The sequence below is a fragment of the Leptopilina heterotoma genome, unplaced genomic scaffold, assembly GCF_015476425.1.
Source record: "Leptopilina heterotoma isolate Lh14 unplaced genomic scaffold, ASM1547642v1 Lhet_152, whole genome shotgun sequence".
NCBI classification, from domain to species: domain Eukaryota; kingdom Metazoa; phylum Arthropoda; class Insecta; order Hymenoptera; family Figitidae; genus Leptopilina; species Leptopilina heterotoma.
The window spans coordinates 1151880-1171620 of NW_025110868.1; the positions used below are offsets into that span (position 1 = coordinate 1151880).

The window sequence follows — 19741 nt, forward strand, 5'->3', positions numbered from 1 at the left end:
TGTTACATAAATTTTCTCTCTCTCTCTCTCTCTCTCTCTCTCTCTCTTTCTCTTTGAAACTCTATGAATTATGTATAATGGAATTCTAAAACTTTATTTAATACATTTTGTGTGGAAAATTAGAACGTAATGAAACCACGTGTACCGGCTTGCGAGAATTCAGAACAATCGAGTTCTATTTTAATATAAACGAAAAATAAAAATTGGAAAAAAGTGGTTTAAAAAGAGCAGGAAGTAAGTATTTTTTTTTTATTTTGTAGTAATGAATTCCTTCTTTTATTCGTGTCTCTACGTTTAATATTTTGTATATATATAATATGCAAGAAAAAAACGAAATTCAATTTTCATTTTATTCACTAGGAAAATTTTTATTATTGAATTTTCGCAAAAATAGGTATACACTGGGAAATTAGGTTAATCTCCTTGACTTACGGTGCGATTGCGGGAAATTATTATTGAATACAATTATCTTTTATGTGATTATTTATAAATTATAATTACTGCAAAATTTATAAAAATAAGAGCAGAGGGAAAATTATTTTTAAGCTAAAAGGCCTTTTTTATTACCTATAAAATGTAAATAAAAATAAATATAGTGAAACAAATTTTTTTTCACTTCATTTTTATTTATATTTTATTTATTAAATTAAAAATTATTGATTTAGGGAAGAATTTTATTTAAAAATTCTAGAGAATGTAAAATCATTTTTTATTGTTTGAAAAAAATATTAATAAAATAAAAAAAAAACAATAATTAAAATAAATAAATAATATTAATAATTAAATAAATAAATAATTAGTAAAAATAGTTATAATAACAAAAATAATAAATAACAAAACTAACTAAATAAATTAATAATAAATAAATAATACCTATAGAGTAAAACTACTTATAATAAAAAATAATAATAAATTATAATAATAAATAATTTTAAAACAACAAAAATTCAAAAATTCTAAAAAATTCCCCACGAATTTTTTTCAAAATAGAACACGGTTTATTTATAAAAAATAAAAGTACCTGTAAAAAAATTTGACAAATTTAAATTGCAATTTGAAACTTTGAAAATTCAGTTAGTGTTTGAGAGGGAAAATTGAAGACTTAATTTTAGGACAAGAGTATAAACAACCCATAATTTGAACCAATCGACGCGTACCGTTTAGAATTTTGTCTATATCAAAGAGAGTGTGTGTGTTTGTTGGTGTACGTGTGTCATAGGAGAACTTTGTCACTCTGACTATGGTATTCAAGTGAGATTAGCACTAGAAACTTAACAGGAATATTTGAAAGGACATTGATCCCCATACTCATCGATTCGAATTTTCCACCTCTGAAAATAACATTCATTTCATTCACCAATTTGCGATTTTTTTCCTCGAAAAAAAAACATGTTCGAAACTTTTTTTAAAAAAAATAAATAATAAGAAATTTATTTCTTATTTAAAATAAATTCGATTTAAAAACTAATTTAATTATATCTATTTTCGAATTTTTAATATTAAATTCTATTTTTTTTTGGGGGGGGGGAGTAATTTTTGTTCGAAAATTACTGATTGGTCGCTTTTAACTAATTTTTTTTTCGTTAAATAAAATAGAAATTAATAAAAAGACTAATTAACCAAAAAAATTAGTAAAAAGTAGACTTTTTACTAATTTTTTTTTTGTTAATTAGTCTTTTTTTTAATTTCTATTTTAATTAACGAAAAAAATTAGTAAAAAGTAGTCTTTTTATTAATTTTTTTTGTTAATTATTCTTTTTATTGATTTCTATTTTAATTAACGAAAAAGAAATTAGTAAAAAACGAATTAGTAAAAAGACTACTTTTTACTAATTCTTTTTGGTTAATTAGTCTTTTTATTAATTTCTATTTTATTAATTTAAATTTTTTACTAAATTGTCGCATTTTACTAATTTTCCTATTTACTAATTCGTCTTTTTAATAATTTTCTTTTACTAATTTTTTTACTAAATTGTCGCTTTTTACTAATTTTCCTATTTACTAATCAATTTTTTTTTACTAATTTACGTTTTTACTAATTTTTTTACTAATTAGTCTTTTTAATACTTAATCTTTTCTGCTGCTTTGTCTTTTTAGTTATGACTTGTTTTTTTATTAATTTGTCTGTTTACTGAATAATCGTTTTTTGATAAATTTGTTTTTTTATTGAATAGTCAATCCTATGAATAAAATTAAAAAAAGCTAAAGATTCGTTTTTTGCTAATTAGTCTCTCCCACTAATTTTTCTTCCAACTAATTAGTAATTTTCACTAATTTCTCTTTTATTATTTTTTCAATAATTACCCTTTTTTGCTAATTAGTCTATTATTTGCTAATTACTCTTCTTAATAATTTCACATTTTGCTAATTAAATCGTTTGCTAATCAAATTTTTTGCTAATTAATCCTTTTGCTAATTAGTCCTTTTACTAAATTAGTTCGTTTGCTAATTAAACATTTTTCTAATTTTTTTAATTATATAATTTTATAATTAATTTTATTCTATTTTATTTTATTAGTTAAAAAAATTATTTTATTAGTCTTATTTTTTCTCAATTAATTCCTTAATAATTTTCAAAATAAGAATTAATAAAAAATTTGTTGTCATTAATTAGATTTATAATTTAATTTTTAATAATTTAATAATAAATTATAGAAATTAATTTGAAAAACAAAAATTAATTTAAAATTAATGAAAATTAAAGCTATTGAATTATTGGAAAGTAAACTTATTGTTATTTTGATTTTGAAGAGTGTACAACGAATATATATACAAGAAATATAATTACAACAGAATTTAACCACGGTGGGTAAAGTTTAATTTTCACATATTATGCATTCTTCAAATATCTAATTTGATGTTTTAATCAAAATTAACTAACTCTTGGGAAATACAATTTCATATATACTATTATTATTATTACAAAAAGATTTCCTCTGAAACTTCGTGTATAAAAGATTTAAATTCTATCACTCAACCACTTTTTTTCTTCTCTTTTTTTTAATATTTTATGTATAGGTACAAGACAAATTTTCTCGTGTAATGAAAAAAACAATTTTTTTCACGTTTTATTATTAAATTCTTTTGTAAGAAAAATAGAAAAAGGGGAAAAATGAGAAATTATCTCTATTGAGATAATTTTTAATTAAAATTTTTTTTCTTGAAAATCAATTTTTTTAAAGTAGACAAAAAAAGAAAAAGAAAAAGAAAAAAAAAGAAAATTAATAAAGAGTGAACAAAGTGTAAAAATTTGGAAATTTTAGGATCAAACTTTTTATTGTATCGAAATATTTTTATTGTTTCAAAATATTTTTATTGTTTCAAAATTTTTCTATTGTTACGAAGTATTTCATTTTTGTTGCATCAAAATATTTGATTTCAAAAACTGTTTTCAATTGAAATAAAAATGTAATAAAAATTAAAATTTCGATAGAAAAAAAATTGTTGGAGGGAAATATTTTATTTTTATTGTATCAACTTATCGAAATATTTTATTTTCACTCTGGAAAAAAAGAGAAAAAGTCTAGAAGGTTTGATTTTAGCTTGGAAAAGTAGTGAAAAAAGGACCTTAAAGCGAATGTTAACTACAAATTTTTTTTTACTTAACAAAAGCAGAATTTTATCAAAAAATTTTATTTTATTGTATCAAAACAATTTTATTTACATTCTGATCCAAATTTTTCCTTCTTTATTTTCTTCGAATTAAAAATTGAAATAAAGATAAAACAAAAATTAATTACAAAGGTAAAAAAAATAAACAAAGGTGAAAAAAATAAAATATAAAAAAAATAAGAGGTGACAAAATAAACAAAGGTGAAAAAAAATAAAAAGTGAAAAAAAATAAAAAAAGGTAAAAAAAATAAACGAAGATGAAATGAAAATTAAACAAAGTAGAAAAAACTAAAACTAAAAACAAAAGAATAAAAAAGAAAGAAAATAATTATTTTCAAAAAAAAAATTTTTACAGAATAAAGTGAGCAAAAATTGAGATGTAATGTGAAAAAAATTTTTTTTTTCCGCCAAAAAGTGACTGACACACGTACTAGGATAACATGCAAAAAAAGTGTTTTTGATATATATATAGATATAGAAAGGATAGTTCGCGGCGCGATCCGCTGACGACGTGCAAGCAGCGAGAACTGATTGCTTAGCACGTCTACTCTCGCGTTCGGTAACTCCCTCATGCTTCACACAACCCCTTTCATCCTCCCACGAACGGCAAAGTTTCTCCACTCTCTGCCCCCCACCCCACGTTACACTCAAACCACCCCATTCATTTCCATCGACTGTGATCCACTCGCGCATCCACCCACGCAACTGTTGCGCCCCCGCTATTCACATTTACCGATCTTATAGAGCAATTCCACGGGAAGTGATCTGAAGAATTTTCGATGATTTTAGCAATATTAATAATACTTACTGAATTTGTTCCCTCATATACATGGAATAAAAATGTATAAAAGTTTTTTCAAAATTTTCAAAATTTTTTGAGTTACCGCTTACTCAAAATTTTGGTCGGTTTTTCAAAAAAGGCACATAACTTTTTTCTTTGTTAACCGATTAAGATAATTTTTTTTGGAAAATACTCATAATAAGAAGCACTTTAAAGAAAAAAATAAAAAGAAAAAAAAAAATTTTTTTTTGCCCGAAAAAATTTTAAAAAAATTTTTTGAATCAAAATTTTGAAAAAAATACCTCTTCGATTTGAAATTTTTTTTTTTGTAGTTATTGTCTATAAAGTCAAGAATCCTTCCTATAAATTTAATTATGGGACAACAATAACTTTACGAGAAAAAAAATAAAATGTCCAGCGCGGCATGCCGGGACTCGTGCATGTATTCGCTTATGGCGGCGCAAGTATCGTTCCAAATCACTCTACAAGTCACAATTTTTTGCCAAAACGATTTTTCTTTTTTTCTAAATCTTCGTAATTAAGTCTTCTATCGATCTCTCGAGCCCGGTTTTGAAATTTTGTTTTTAAACATTTTTTTAATAACAATAAATTTTAAAAAAATCATAAAATCGTAAACTATATTTTTTTCAGCTTCAATCATTCAGAAAATTAATCAAAAAACCTATTAAAAGAATGTTTGAGTGTTTCTGATGTATAACAAAAGTATACCAATTTATTAAATTGTTTAAACAATTAATTGTTATTTCTTTCCTAAACTGTACTTAGGGTTAGAAACTTCTAGTTTTTTTTAATTGTGCATTTTTTTTTTGTTTAAACAATTTATTTTTTGTAAAGTTTTCAATTTACTGAACTTAAAACTAGAAACTTATTATTTAATTTATAGTTTTCTATTTTTTAATGAATTGTACTTTGAAAAAACTAGAAACTTTAGCCTTAAGTGCAATTTATAAAAAAATGGCAACAATTCATTGGCTAAACAGTTTTATAATAAATAATTTTTTCTTTCTTATCATCAGTAGATGTTTTACTCATGAAAAATTGTAACAATAGAGAAAAAACTAGAAATTTCTAACCTTAAGTACAGTTTAGGAAAGAAATAACAATTAATTGTTTAAACAATTTAATAAATTGGTATACTTTTGTTATACATCAGAAACACTCAAACATTCTTTTAATAGGTTTTTTGATTAATTTTCTGAATGATTGAAGCTGAAAAAAATATAGTTTACGATTTTATGATTTTTTTAAAATTTATTGTTATTAAAAAAATGTTTAAAAACAAAATTTCAAAACCGGGCTCGAGAGATCGATAGAAGACTTAATTACGAAGATTTAGAAAAAAAGAAAAATCGTTTTGGCAAAAAATTGTGACTTGTAGAGTGATTTGGAACGATACTTGCGCCGCCATAAGCGAATACATGCACGAGTCCCGGCATGCCGCGCTGGACATTTTATTTTTTTTCTCGTAAAGTTATTGTTGTCCCATAATTAAATTTATAGGAAGGATTCTTGACTTTATAGACAATAACTACAAAAAAAAAAATTTCAAATCGAAGAGGTATTTTTTTCAAAATTTTGATTCAAAAAATTTTTTTAAAATTTTTTCGGGCAAAAAAAATTTTTTTTTTTCTTTTTATTTTTTTCTTTAAAGTGCTTCTTATTATGAGTATTTTCCAAAAAAAATTATCTTAATCGGTTAACAAAGAAAAAAGTTATGTGCCTTTTTTGAAAAACCGACCAAAATTTTGAGTAAGCGGTAACTCAAAAAATTTTGAAAATTTTGAAAAAACTTTTATACATTTTTATTCCATGTATATGAGGGAACAAATTCAGTAAGTATTATTAATATTGCTAAAATCATCGAAAATTCTTCAGATCACTTCCCGTGGAATTGCTCTATACCCACTTTCAAGTCGCGCTCCTAATGCGTTAGGTTACCTTCGTCGATTTATTACAAACGTCGTGCCATCCACCCCCTTTTTCCCCTTTTCCCCTTTTTCCCCCTTCTCAACTCATCCCAACACTTTTATTAGATAAACTTCCTTGCAATGCTTTCCTTCCTGTTTTCTGTCTCTTATTTCTTATAAATAAATAAATTTTTATTGTAATTGAATATTTAGGATATCCTGTAGATATTTGGGATATTTCTGAGATATTTGTAGAAGGACCATAATTTATTGGTAAGTAGAATATTTCTGGGATATTTGTAGAAGGACCATAATTAAATGGTAAGCAGAATATTTATTCCGATATTTGTAGAAGGACCATAATTTATTGGCAAGTAGAATATTTCTGGGATATTTGTAGAAGGACCATAATTTATTGGCAAGCAGAATATTTATTCCGATATTTGTAGAACGACCATAATTTAATGGTAACTAGAATATTTCTTGAAAAGTTGTAGAACGACCATAATTTATTGGTACTTAAGTAGAATATTTGTAGAAAAACCATAATTTAATGGTAAGTAGAATATTTCTTGAAAAGTTGTAGAACGACCATAATTTATTGGTACTTAAGTAGAATATTTGTAGAACGACCATAATTTATTGGTAAGTAGAATATTTCTGGGATATTTGTAGAAGGACCATAATTTATTGGCAAGCAGAATATTTATTCCGATATTTGTAGAACGACCATAATTTAATGGTAACTAGAATATTTCTTGAAAAGTTGTAGAACGACCATAATTTATTGGTACTTAAGTAGAATATTTGTAGAAAAACCATAATTTAATGGTAAGTAGAATATTTCTTGAAAAGTTGTAGAACGACCATAATTTATTGGTACTTAAGTAGAATATTTGTAGAAAAACCATAATTTATTGGTAAGTAGAATATTTCTTGAATATTTGTAGAATGACCATAATTTTAATTTTCAAGAATTTCAGAAATAGAACACAACATTTTGCAGCAAATATATTTGCTTAAAATTATATACTGACGACAAAATGTTATGAAACGTCCGCACTTGACGACAAGTTTGCCACGTAAACTTGACCAAAAATTTGCATAGCAAACTTTCCAAAAAGTTACATTGCAAATTTCCCACAAAACTTGCTTAAATACCTCTGCCCAACATATTTGATCAAATTAAATACTTTGCAAGAATACAATTATTTTTCAAAATAATAAAATTTTTCACGAGAATTCAATTATTTAAAAAAAAAAATAACTAAAATTCTACGCAAAAATTCAACTATTTCCATAAATAATAAAATTCTTCTGCGAGAAATTCAATTATTTTTAAAGAAAATTTATAAATTCTTGAATTCTTTCTTTAATTCTTCACAATCATTTAATTATTTTCACAAATAATAAAATTTTTTACGAGAATTTAAATATTTAAAAAAAATTAAATTAAATTAAATTCTTCGCAAGAATTCAATTATTTTTAATAAAATTGATAAATTCTTTCTTTAATTCTTCACAATTATTCAATTATTTTCCCTAATAATAAAATTTGTTATATTATTTCATTTTATAATAATTTAAACTTCCATCAAATTTTTCAAAAAAGAAAAATTAAATTATTTACAAAAATTTCAATAAAATCCTTTTCAAGAATTCAATTATTTTTATAAGAAATACAATTTTTTACATCAACTTAATTATTTTGAAAAATGTAATAAAATTCATTGAAAGAATAGAATTACAATTTTAAATGAATTCCTTGAAAAATGTAGAATTATTTTCAAACATTTTTTGCAAGAATTCAATTACATTTCACAAATAATGTAATTTTACATTAGAATTCAATTATTTTAATAAATAATAAAATTCTTCTGAAAAATTTAATTATTTTTTAAATAATTGATAAATTTTTTCCTTAATTTTTCACAATTATACAATTATTTTCCTAAATAATAAAATTTTTCACGAGAATTCAATTATTTAAGAAAAATTTAAATGAAAGTCTTCTAAAAAATTCAATTATTTTCATAAATCCTAATAAAATTTTTCGCAGAAATTCAATTATTTTTTTAAAAATTGATAAATTTTTTCTTTAATTTTTCACAATTATTTAATTATTTTCCAAAATAATAAAATTTGTCACGAGAATTCAAATATTTAAAAAAAAATTAACTAAAATTCTTCGCAAAAATACAATTATTTTAATAAATAATAAAATTCTTTTCTTAAATTCAATTATTATAGATAATAATTGAATATTAAAAGCGTTATAGTACGATTTTTTAGAAATAACAATAAGTTTTAAAAGATTATTAAATTGAAATCGTGGAAAATTTTAATTGTTGTAAAACTGTAATAACATTTAAATTTTGACTTTGAAAAATTATTAATTTATTTTCTTAATTCCTGGGAAAAATTTAAATTAAATTTTTTTAAATAACTTTCTTTATTAATTTGTAAAAATTACTTTTAAAAATTACTTTTAAAAATTACTTTTAAATACAATTGTACTTTTTAGGATAAAAATTTAGAAAATAATTGAATTTTTCATTTGTTTTTCCTTGCATTTTCCAAGAGTAGTTTATACGTACACATATGGTGTCAAACGTGGCAATAATTTATTTCCACCGGAGCGAAACTATTCATATTAAGTTGTAAGAAAAAATATTTACGTCACGTCAAGGGTCTTTTTTTTGCTTTTTTATTTCGCTTTTTCAACGCCAAATTCTCCAAATTTGTTTGCTCCTTCTTTTTCTCTTCTTCTACAGAAAAACTAGACCACGTTTTTTATTTACTTCTATTAAGTTTTTTCTTGATATTCCAAACTCTTAATTTTTTATTTAACATCTCACTTTAATTAGTTGTGAATACAATACTTTTTATTTTTTAATTGTTTTATTTTTAATAATATACAGTGGAACCTCGATTGTCGGAATCTCTGTTATCCAAACTCTCTATTAATCCCAACTGTAAATAAATTTAGCCGAACTTTCATTATCCGAACTTTTTCATCATGTTTAACACTAATTTTCAATTTTCACTTCTATTTATAAAAATCTCGTAAAAATAAAGAAATTTGATTGATTAACCATTGATTTTTAGTGTAAATACCTAAAGGAAACATAAAACATTTAGGGCCAGCTTCATCAGTTCCGATTAAAAATTTATCATTAAAGTCTATGAATAACCTTTCATGATTGGTCGGTTAAGGATTTAATTATTGATTAACTTTGAATCTTTTTAATCTTTTTAATAAAAAAAAAATTAATCAATGCTTAAAGTCAATAACCTTTTATGATTGCACTGTAAAAAGAAAGATACTAACTTAGTACGAATTTTGGTACTAAATCGTAATTTGGTTCTATTTTAATACCAAAATCAGCTACTAATTTGGAACCTTTTTTTTACAGTGATGGTCGGTTAAGGATTCAATCATTGATTAACTTTTAATCAGCCTTTATGAAACTGGCCCTTAATATAGTTGAAATTAATTTCAAAACAATCATTCCTCAATAAATATAAACGAAAATAATTGCAATTTCTATTATCCGAACCTGTATCTTTGTATGAATTAGTTCGAATAATCGAGATTCCACTGTATTTTATTGTTTAGAAATTAAATTAACAATTTGATGGCTGCTAACAACCCCCCCTTAATTTCGTGTGGGAAATTCCCCCTTTTCGAAAACTATATATGTACACAAATGTCAGTGAAATGTGTGATTTTGATACATCAATACGGGACCAGATAAATGTTTCTCCCTAATGATCATTCATTATAATATTGTCAGGGTATATCTACATACAAGTCGAACGACTATGAGAGTGGATATGAAAGGTAGGTCACCCTATTATAAAATTTTCTATTAAATTTAATACAATGTATGGTTATCAAGTCATTTGCATATATTCATACGCGATATGCAAATAATGTCACTTCATTGTGTACAGTCTATATATATAATCTTGCGACTCAAGTTCACGTACAAATGATGCACAGCATTTTCTTTTTTTATTTCTATATATATTCAAAGTCTGCTATCTTTCTTTTCAATTTTCTTTATTTGCATTTTTAACGAAAATAATTTTATATAATTTTTTGTAGTCCTCCACGTTCTTATTACTAAAAGAAAATATATATATGTATGAATGAAAAATGAAATTGTTTTTTCTTGCTGCAATTTTCAATGCTTTAAATATCAATTTAGTTCGTTTTAGCGTTAAATTAACTTTGAGAAACTTCATCTTGGTGTATAGGTGTTATAACTGCGAAAACTTTAAACGGAGAACTTTAAAAGCGTTCTTTTCATTGTGTGGCAATAATGACGAAAAATTAACCTATTATTCCAGAATTTTGCGAAAGGAACTGTGTTCATTCAATGCTTCTATTTATGAAAATAATACTAATAACAATATTCATGATGATAATACTGTTAATAATTATTTTAGATCTGATAATAATAATAATAATAATAATAATAATAATAATAATAATAATAATAATAATAATAATAATAATAATAATAATAATAATAATAATAATAATAATAATAATAATAATAATAATAATAATAATAATAATAAAAATAAAAATAAAAATAATAAAAATAGAAAAAAAATAATAATAATTAGATTTTAAAAATGTACTGATAAAAAAAATGTTTTGTTTGTTGCAGAAGACATCAGTAATGAACGAGATCAGCTACCGGTGAGTAAATATTCAGAAACGTAGAAAAACGTAGAAAAAAAAATTTTAGAAACAGCTTTAAAATTTTAAATACAGGCTTCACACTCAATAATGATTTTTAAAAAACTATCAAAAAGTAGCTTTAATACTGAAGAAAGTAGAAAAAAAAATTTGATTCAGTATTCCCCTGACTGTTTCCTAAGTTCAATTAAAAATATTTATTTTTATTCTAATCCTGCTCTAAATTTTTGAAAAATTCAATTATTTTCAAATAAAATTATTTAATAAAATTTAATTTAAATTAAATTTAAATTCTTCACCGGAATTAGAAAAATCAATTAATAATTTTTCAAAGCAAAAATTTTAATGTAATTACAGTTTTACAACAATTAAAATTTTCAACGAATTCAATTTAATAAACTTTTAAAATTTAGTTATTTCTAAAAAAAATTGTAAAAAAATTGTACTTTAACGCTTTTAGTTTTAATATTCAATTATTATATCTAAAATTCCAATTGAAATTCGTTTTTAAATCAATTTTTATAAGACAGTTCAACTGAAATTTAACTATTTAAAATATTTAAATTTAAAAATAAATAATATATTTGAATAATTGAATGTAGAAAATTTAATCCTTATAAAGAATTTATCAATTTTTAAAAAAATTATATTCAATTTCTCAGAAGAATTTTATTATTTATGAAAATAATTGAATTTCTGAGAAGAATTTCATTTAATTCCTTTAAAACAATTGAATTCTTGTGAAAAGATTTTTAATTTGGGAGAATAATTGAATAATTGTGAAGAATTCAAGAAAGAATTTATCAATTTTTTTAAAAAAATAATTAACTATTATCTAAATTCTTAATTGAAATTCAATTTTTTAATCAATTCTTAATGGAAAGTTCTATACGAGAATTTAGTTATTACAATGCAAAAATTAATAATTTATTGAATATAATTGAATTTTTCGCAAAATTAAATTCTCATAAAGTATTTTTATCAACAAATTTTTAAATAATTGAATTTTTCGACGAATTTTTAATAAAATTTTTGAAAATAAATAAATTCTTTAAGAAATTTAATAAAAAATTTATAGAATATTCAATAATTTTTAAAAATTCATACTTATTGCTTGTAATATTCAATTATTAGTTTAAAATTTTAACTGAAAGTTATTTTTAAATCAATTTTTATCAGAAAATTCTACTAAAATTCAATTATTTAAATCCAGAAAAGTAATTTATGAAATAATTGAATTTTTCCTAAAATATTGGATTCTTATAAAGAATTCTATCAACAAATTTTGAAAAATAATTGCATTCTTTGGACGATTTGAAATAAAATTTTTATGAATTTGATTAAAATTGTAGGTATTAAAAATAATTAAAATTCTGCGATGAGTTGTATTAGTTATGAAAATAATTGGATTCTTATAAATAATTGTATTATTTATAAAAATATTTTAATCCTTGAAAAAAATTTTGTTATTTATGAAAATAATTGAATTCTCGTGAAGAATTTTATTATTTGGGAAAATAAATGAATAATTGTGAGGAATGAAAAAAAGAATTTATCAATTTTTAAAATAAATCATTGAATTACTGAGTAGAATTTTATTTAATTCTTTTTAAATAATTGAGTAATTGTGAAGAATTAAAGAAAGAATTTATCAATTTTTTGAAAAATAATTGAATTTCTGAGAAGAATTTTATTATTTATGAAAATAATTGAATTCTTGCGAAGAATTTTATTTAATTCTCTTTAAATAATTGTATTCTCTACAAAAATTTATTATTTGTAGTTGTAATTTAATTTAATATTTTGGAAAATAATTGAATTTTTGTAAAGAATTTTATTATATATACGAAAATAATTGTTATTCTTGCCTGGAATTTTTATAAATTTTTATAATTGTCAAGAATTAAAAAAAGAATCCAACAATTTATCAATTTTTTGAAAAATAACATTTTTTAAATCCTCGTCAGAATTTCAATTATTTTTATAAATAATAAAATTCATCTCCGAAATTCAATTATTTTCAAGAATTATAATAAAACTCTTTGAAAAATTCAATTATTTTCAAAGATGTTTAAAAATTCTCGTAAAAATTTCAATTATCATTATAAATACTAAAATTCTTCTCCAAAATTCAATTATTTTTAAAAATTTGAAAAAAAATTTTTCTAGGTTTTAAATTATTTTCAGAAATATTTATTATTTATAAACATTAGAATTTCAATTATTTTTTATACAATTCTAATTAAATTCCTCGAAAAATGTAATTATTGTTAAAAATTTTATTAAAATTCGTCAAAAAATTCAATTATTTACAAATTTTTTGATAAAATTCTTTAAGAGAATTAAATTTTAGAGAAATATTCAATTATTCAGTTAATTATTTATTTTTTTATTTAAATTATTGAATCCCCGTAGAGTTTTTTAATAAAAGTTGATTTAAAAATGCATTTCAGTCAAAATTTTAGATATAATTGAATATGAATATTAAAAGAATTATAGCGTTAAATTTTAGAAATAATTGAATTTTGAAAATGTTGCAAATGAAAATTTTCTAAATATCTGAATTTTTAATATTTTTAATTAAAAATTCAGTCCAATTTTTTTTTTGAAAAATTTTAATCATTATTCTTCTGAAATTAGTTGAATTTTTTAATGCATATTCAATTATATGTTAATATATATGAATTATATAATTTAAAAATATAGAAAAAATATTACAACTTAATGTTAATTGTGAAATATATGGTAAATTTAATAGGAAATTATTTTCCAAAGTAGAAAAGGTGTGTAATTGTCAGACACGCTCTCAACGCACGGTTGCTTAGCGTGTCCGACTAAACTGCGTCTGTTCTACTTAAAAAGATAATTCTGATTACGATCTTCCTGCTTTATTATATTTATTTCATTTTATACATTTAATTAATTTTATCCATTTATTTATTTATCCAATTTTACTATTAATTATACGAAACTTTCAATTTAAATAATTCTATTAAATTTCTTTTCTTTTTTCCTGTTTTTTTTTATTTCTTTTACACTGAAAAAAAAAATTTATTTTATTCAAATAACCGATTAATTGACTATTATCAATTAAATATTTACTTGAATCAAATAATTTGTTTATTTATAAATTTAATTTATAAATAATTTAATTTATAAATTTATAAATTATTTATTTATTTATTTATTTATTTATTTATTTATTATTAATAAACGGGACCAATTAATTTATTTGATTATAAATAAATTTGTTTATTTATTTATTTATCCAATTTACTATTAATTACGAAGCTTTCAATTTAAATAATTCTATTAAATTTCTTTTTTTTCGTTTTTTTTATTTCTTTTACACTGAAAAAAAATGTATTTTATTCAAATAACTGATTAATTGACTATTATCAATTAAATATTTACTTGAATCAAATAATTTGTTTATTTATAAATTTAATTTATAAATAATTTAATTTATAAATTTATAAATTTATAAATTATAAATAAATTTGTTCATTTATTTATCCAATTTACTATTAATTACTAAAACGATTTAAATAACCGATTAATTGACTATTATCAATTAAATATTTACTTGAATCAAATAATATTTATTGGAGTCAATTAAATATTTACTTGAATCAAATAATATTTATTGGAGTCAATTATAAATGGTATTTGAACCAATAATTTCAGTAGTTGAAGCAAATATGAATTGAACCATTTAATTGACTCCAATAAATATTATTTGATTCAATTAAATATTTAATTGATAATAGTCTCGGTTATTTGAATTAAATAAATTTTGTTTTCAGTGTATCAAGTTTTTAACAATACATATTTTTGTTTAGCAGAAAGAAAATATTTTTCTCTGATTTAAAAATCACTTTTCGTTTCGCTATTTGTATTTTTTTTTTATTAGATATTCTCTCTCTCTCTCTCTCTCAAAAAAAAAAAATGAAATTCGTTTCAAAATCTGTTGAAACGAATTCGTCGAATGATTTTCATGTGTTATATCGATACGTTTTTAAACTTTTTTTTCCCCTCCCATATCCATCCTCCTCCTCCCAAGAGTATTGGAGTAGAAAAAAAGCCCTTAGAAAAAGTTTTCTACATAAAAGTCTCTAACGATCGTTATCGTTATATCCTGCCAGAATTTTTCCAAGGTAAAAATTCCATATTCTGAAGTTATTTCGCGCTTCGTGAAGAGAAAAAAAAATGAAAAAAAAAGGTGGCAAAGAGAGTTACCGCGCCGTTAGGGAGGCCGCAAGGCATCAACTTCTGGGCTCACTCTGGCTTTATTCCTTTGAGGATCTGAGAGTTACAGGTCGCGCTCAGATACCATCTAAAACATGGAATGCACAGCTAAGACAAAAACGGCAAGTGCCCTGAGGTGCTTTTTTATATATATATGCTACTCGACACAACTGGCAATGTGTAACTAATGGCTGTAGTTGTGTGCATACAGTCGTCGAGTCTTTCATTTACACTGAATATTTTCTTTTTTTTTTTTTTTTTTTTTTTTTTTTTATTTTATTTTTCTACTAAATTTTTAGTCGGAGAGAGAATCGCTCGGGTAGAAAAGTTGGTTCTAAATACTGGCCCCCGACTGGGTCACTGAAACCCAAAACTCGGGAAACTAGACAATGGCGAGGGTCGAAATTAAAATTTGGGCCACATTGCTTTTTATGGCTTCTAAACTAATAATTACAAACGATTTAACAACAAAAGAGTAAATAACATTTAAATTTAAAAACTAATATGTTAGAAGCATCCTTTTCTAAATTTAACCATAACTATAGTTACTCTCTAAATTTGAATTAGTAAAAATATTTACTAATTTAAATTAGTGACTGATTTTTTGCTTTTGAATTAGTAAAAAATTCAGTAAAAAAAAATTAAATTAGTAAAAAGTCAGTCACTAATTTAAATTAGTAAATATTTTTAGTAAATGTGTTACAAATAAATAGTAATTTCTACTAATTTATTAGTACATTTCACTAATTTAAAAGCAAAAAGTCATTTACTAATTTAAATTAGTAAATATTTTTAGTAAATATTTTAATAATAAATAGTAATTTCTACTAATTTATTAGTAAATTTTACTAATTTAAAAGCAAAAAGTCATTCACTAATTTAAATTAGTCAATATTTTTAAAGTAGTAAATATTTTTAAATTAGTACTTAAATATTTTTAGTAAATATTTTACTTATAAATACTAAATAGTAATTTCTACTAATTTATTAGTAAATTTTACTAATTCAAATTTAGTAGCAGTAATTATACTGATTATTGTTATTGCACTGATTATACAGTCTAATATTGTCTGATAACAATTAATCGTCTAGTTTTAATAATTCTTCGGAACAGAAGAATCACTAGTAAATAGAAATAGAAAGTATGACAAAATTCTGTTTAGTTTTTCTTTTAAATTATAGTATTGTACTCACGAAATTCCCCTTCTGTTCATGGTTTGAAAAATAAGCTCACCTGCAAGCAGAAAAAAGAAATAATTAATTTTTTATTTCTGAAAAAAGTTTAGAAAAAAAAAATTGATAAGTCTGACTAATTTATTTACTAATTTATTTTACTAACTTATTCAGTAACTAATTTGATATAGTAAAAAGTCAGTCACTGATTAATTCTTGGAAAACTGTCATAAAATTACTTCTGATAAATTATTTAATTTAATTTTACTTAAATAAATCAAAATTAATTAAATTTCGAAAAAATGGCGTTTACAATTTTCATAAATAAATCAACTTTAAAAGGTAAAAATTTCAAAATTTCAATTTTGATTTTTGAATGAATTTCATTAAAAATTTTAAAGAACTTGGATTTTTGAAAAATTTTAATAATTCAAATTCTTTGAAAATTAGTTAAACTTTTTAATATATTTAATTAATTATTAAAAATTATGGTGTAGAAGAATTTTAGTTAAAAACACTAAAACCAATTGAATTTTAGAAAAATTACTAAAAATTAATAAAATTCTTCTCAAAAATTCAATTATGTTCGAAAATTCAAAAAAAAATTGTCAAAATTTCAATTATCTTTAAAAATAATAAAATTCTTCTCTGAAATTCAATAATTTTCAAAAATTGTAATAAAATTCTTGACAAAATTTCAAATATTTTCAAAAATTATCCTCAATTCAATTATTTTCAATATCTACTGTTTTAATAATATTTTTCAAAAAAATTCAATTATTTAAAAAAAAAATTTGATCAAATTCTATGCAAACATTTAATTATTTTTATAAAAATTGCAAATTTCATAGCAATTCAATTATTTGCAAATTTTTTTTTAAAACTTCTTCGAAATAATTCAATTATTATTTTCATAAATAATAGAATCCATTTTAGGAATTCAATAATTTTTATAAGCAATAAAACTCATGGCAGAATTTCAATTATTTTTATTACAATTTAAATCGAAAAAATGTAAATATTCTAAAAAAATTTATTAAAATTCGATGAGAAAATTTAATTAATTAAAAATTTATGGATAAAATTCTTTATGAGAATTCAATTTAGAGAAACATTTAATTATTCAATAAATTATTTATTTTCGTATGTAAAGAATTGAATTCTTATAGAATTTTCTAATAAAAATTGATTTAAAATTGAATTTTAGTTGAGAACACTAAAAAAAATTGAATTTTAGAAAAAAGTTACAAAATGATTGGAGAAATTGAATTATTTTTCAAAGTAATAACATTTTTTTGCAGAAATTCAATTATTTTCAAAATTTTATTTAAAAATTGTAGTGGCAATTTAAATTATCTTCAAAAGTAATAAAATTCTTATCAAAATTTCAATTATTTTTCAAAATTTCTTGATAGAAGAATAAATTATTTACTTTTGCATTTAAATAATTGAATTCTAGTGGAATTTTCTACATAATAAGAATTCATTGAAAATTGAATTTCAATTAAAAATTTAGATAATAAATAATTGAAGATTAGAAAAATATTATTTATTTTTTTAAAAAATAATTGAATTTCTAAGAAGAATTATATTATTTATGAAAATAATTGAATTCTTGTACAGAATTTTATATAATTCTTTTTAAATAATTGAATTCTCGCGAAAAATTTTATTATTTGGAAAAATAATTGAATTCTTGTGAAGAATTTTAAAAAAATTTTAAAACTATAGGTAATTGAATTCTTGAGAAGCATTTTATTATTTATATGCGAAAATAATTGTTACTCTTGTCTGGAATTTATTATAAATTTTTATAAATAATTGAATTTTTCTGAAAAATATTATTGCTTGTGAAAATAATTGAATTTTCGCTGTAGAATTTTATAAAAAGTTTATAAATTGATTTTCTACGAAAAATTTTATAATATATTTTAAATAATTCAATTTTTGTGATAATTTTATTACTTCTAAAAGGTTTGCGAAGAATTTTATCAAAAATCTTTTTTGGAATTTTATTAAAATTGTATAGTTATTGAAAATCATTGATTTTCGAAAAGTTTTTGAGAATAATTGAATCGTTTTTAAGAATTTTATTACAATTTTTAGAATTTTTTTTTTTATTTTAATTATTAACGAATTTAAAGTGATGCAAATTTCCCCCAAAAATTACTATTTATTAGTAAAATGAATTGAATTTACTAATTCAAAAGCAAAAAGTCAGTTACTAATTCAAATTCGTAAACATTTTTATTAATTCAAATTTAAGGAGTAGTAAATATTTTCTATTTAGTAGTAAATAGTTTTCTATTTAGTAGTAAATATTTTTCTATTTAGTAATAAATAGTTTTTTATTCAGTAGTAGACAGTTTCTTATTTAATGATAAATAGTAAATAATTTTCTTTTTAGCAGTAAATAGTAATATATTTGTTAGTCAATAGATAGTAAATAGTTTTTTATTAAGTAGTAAATAGTAAATATTTTTCTATTCAGAAGTGAATAATATTTTATTTAGCAATAAAAGTGTTCTATTTAGCAGTAAATAGTGTTTTACTTAGCAGTAAATAGAAAATAATATAAATTACTATTTATTAGTAAAATGAATTGAATTTACTAATTCAAATGGAAATAATCAGTCACTAATTCAAATTAGTAAACATTTTTATTAATTCAAATTTAGAGAGTAGTAAATATTTTTTATTTGGTAGTAAATAGTTTTCTATTTAGTAGTAAATAGTTTTCTATGTAGTAGTAAATAGTTTTGTATTTAGTAGTAAATAGTTTTCTATTTAGTAGTAAATAGTTTTCTATTTAGTAGTAAATAGTTTTCTATGTAGTAGTAAATAGTTTTGTATTTAGTAGTAAATAGTTTTCTATTTAGTAGTAAATAGTTTTCTATTTAGTAGTAAATAGTTTTCTATTTAGTAGTAAATAGTTTTCTATTTTGTAGTAAATAGTTTTCTATTTAGTAGTAAATAGTTTTCTATGTAGTAGTAAATAGTTTTGTATTTAGTAGTAAATAGTTTTCTATTTAGTAGTAAATAGTTTTCTATTTAGTAGTAAATAGTTTTCTATTTAGTAGTAAATAGTTTTCTATTTAGTAGTAAATAGTTTTCTATTTTGTAGTAAATAGTTTTCTATTTAGTAGTAAATAGTTTTCTATTTAGTAGTAAATAGTTTTCTATTTTGTAGTAAATAGTTTTCTATTTAGTAGTAAATATTTTTCTATTTAGTAATAAATAGTTTTTTATTCAATAGTAAACAGTTTCTTATTTAATGATAAATAG

General features: G+C 21.2%; 1 protein-coding gene across 1 annotated transcript in view; it reads right to left on the reverse strand.

Annotated features, from left to right (window-relative positions):
- Positions 1 to 19741, reverse strand: part of LOC122498593 (tyrosine-protein phosphatase non-receptor type 13-like) — a 244057-nt gene that overhangs the window by 157813 nt on the left and 66503 nt on the right. The window lies entirely within an intron of this gene.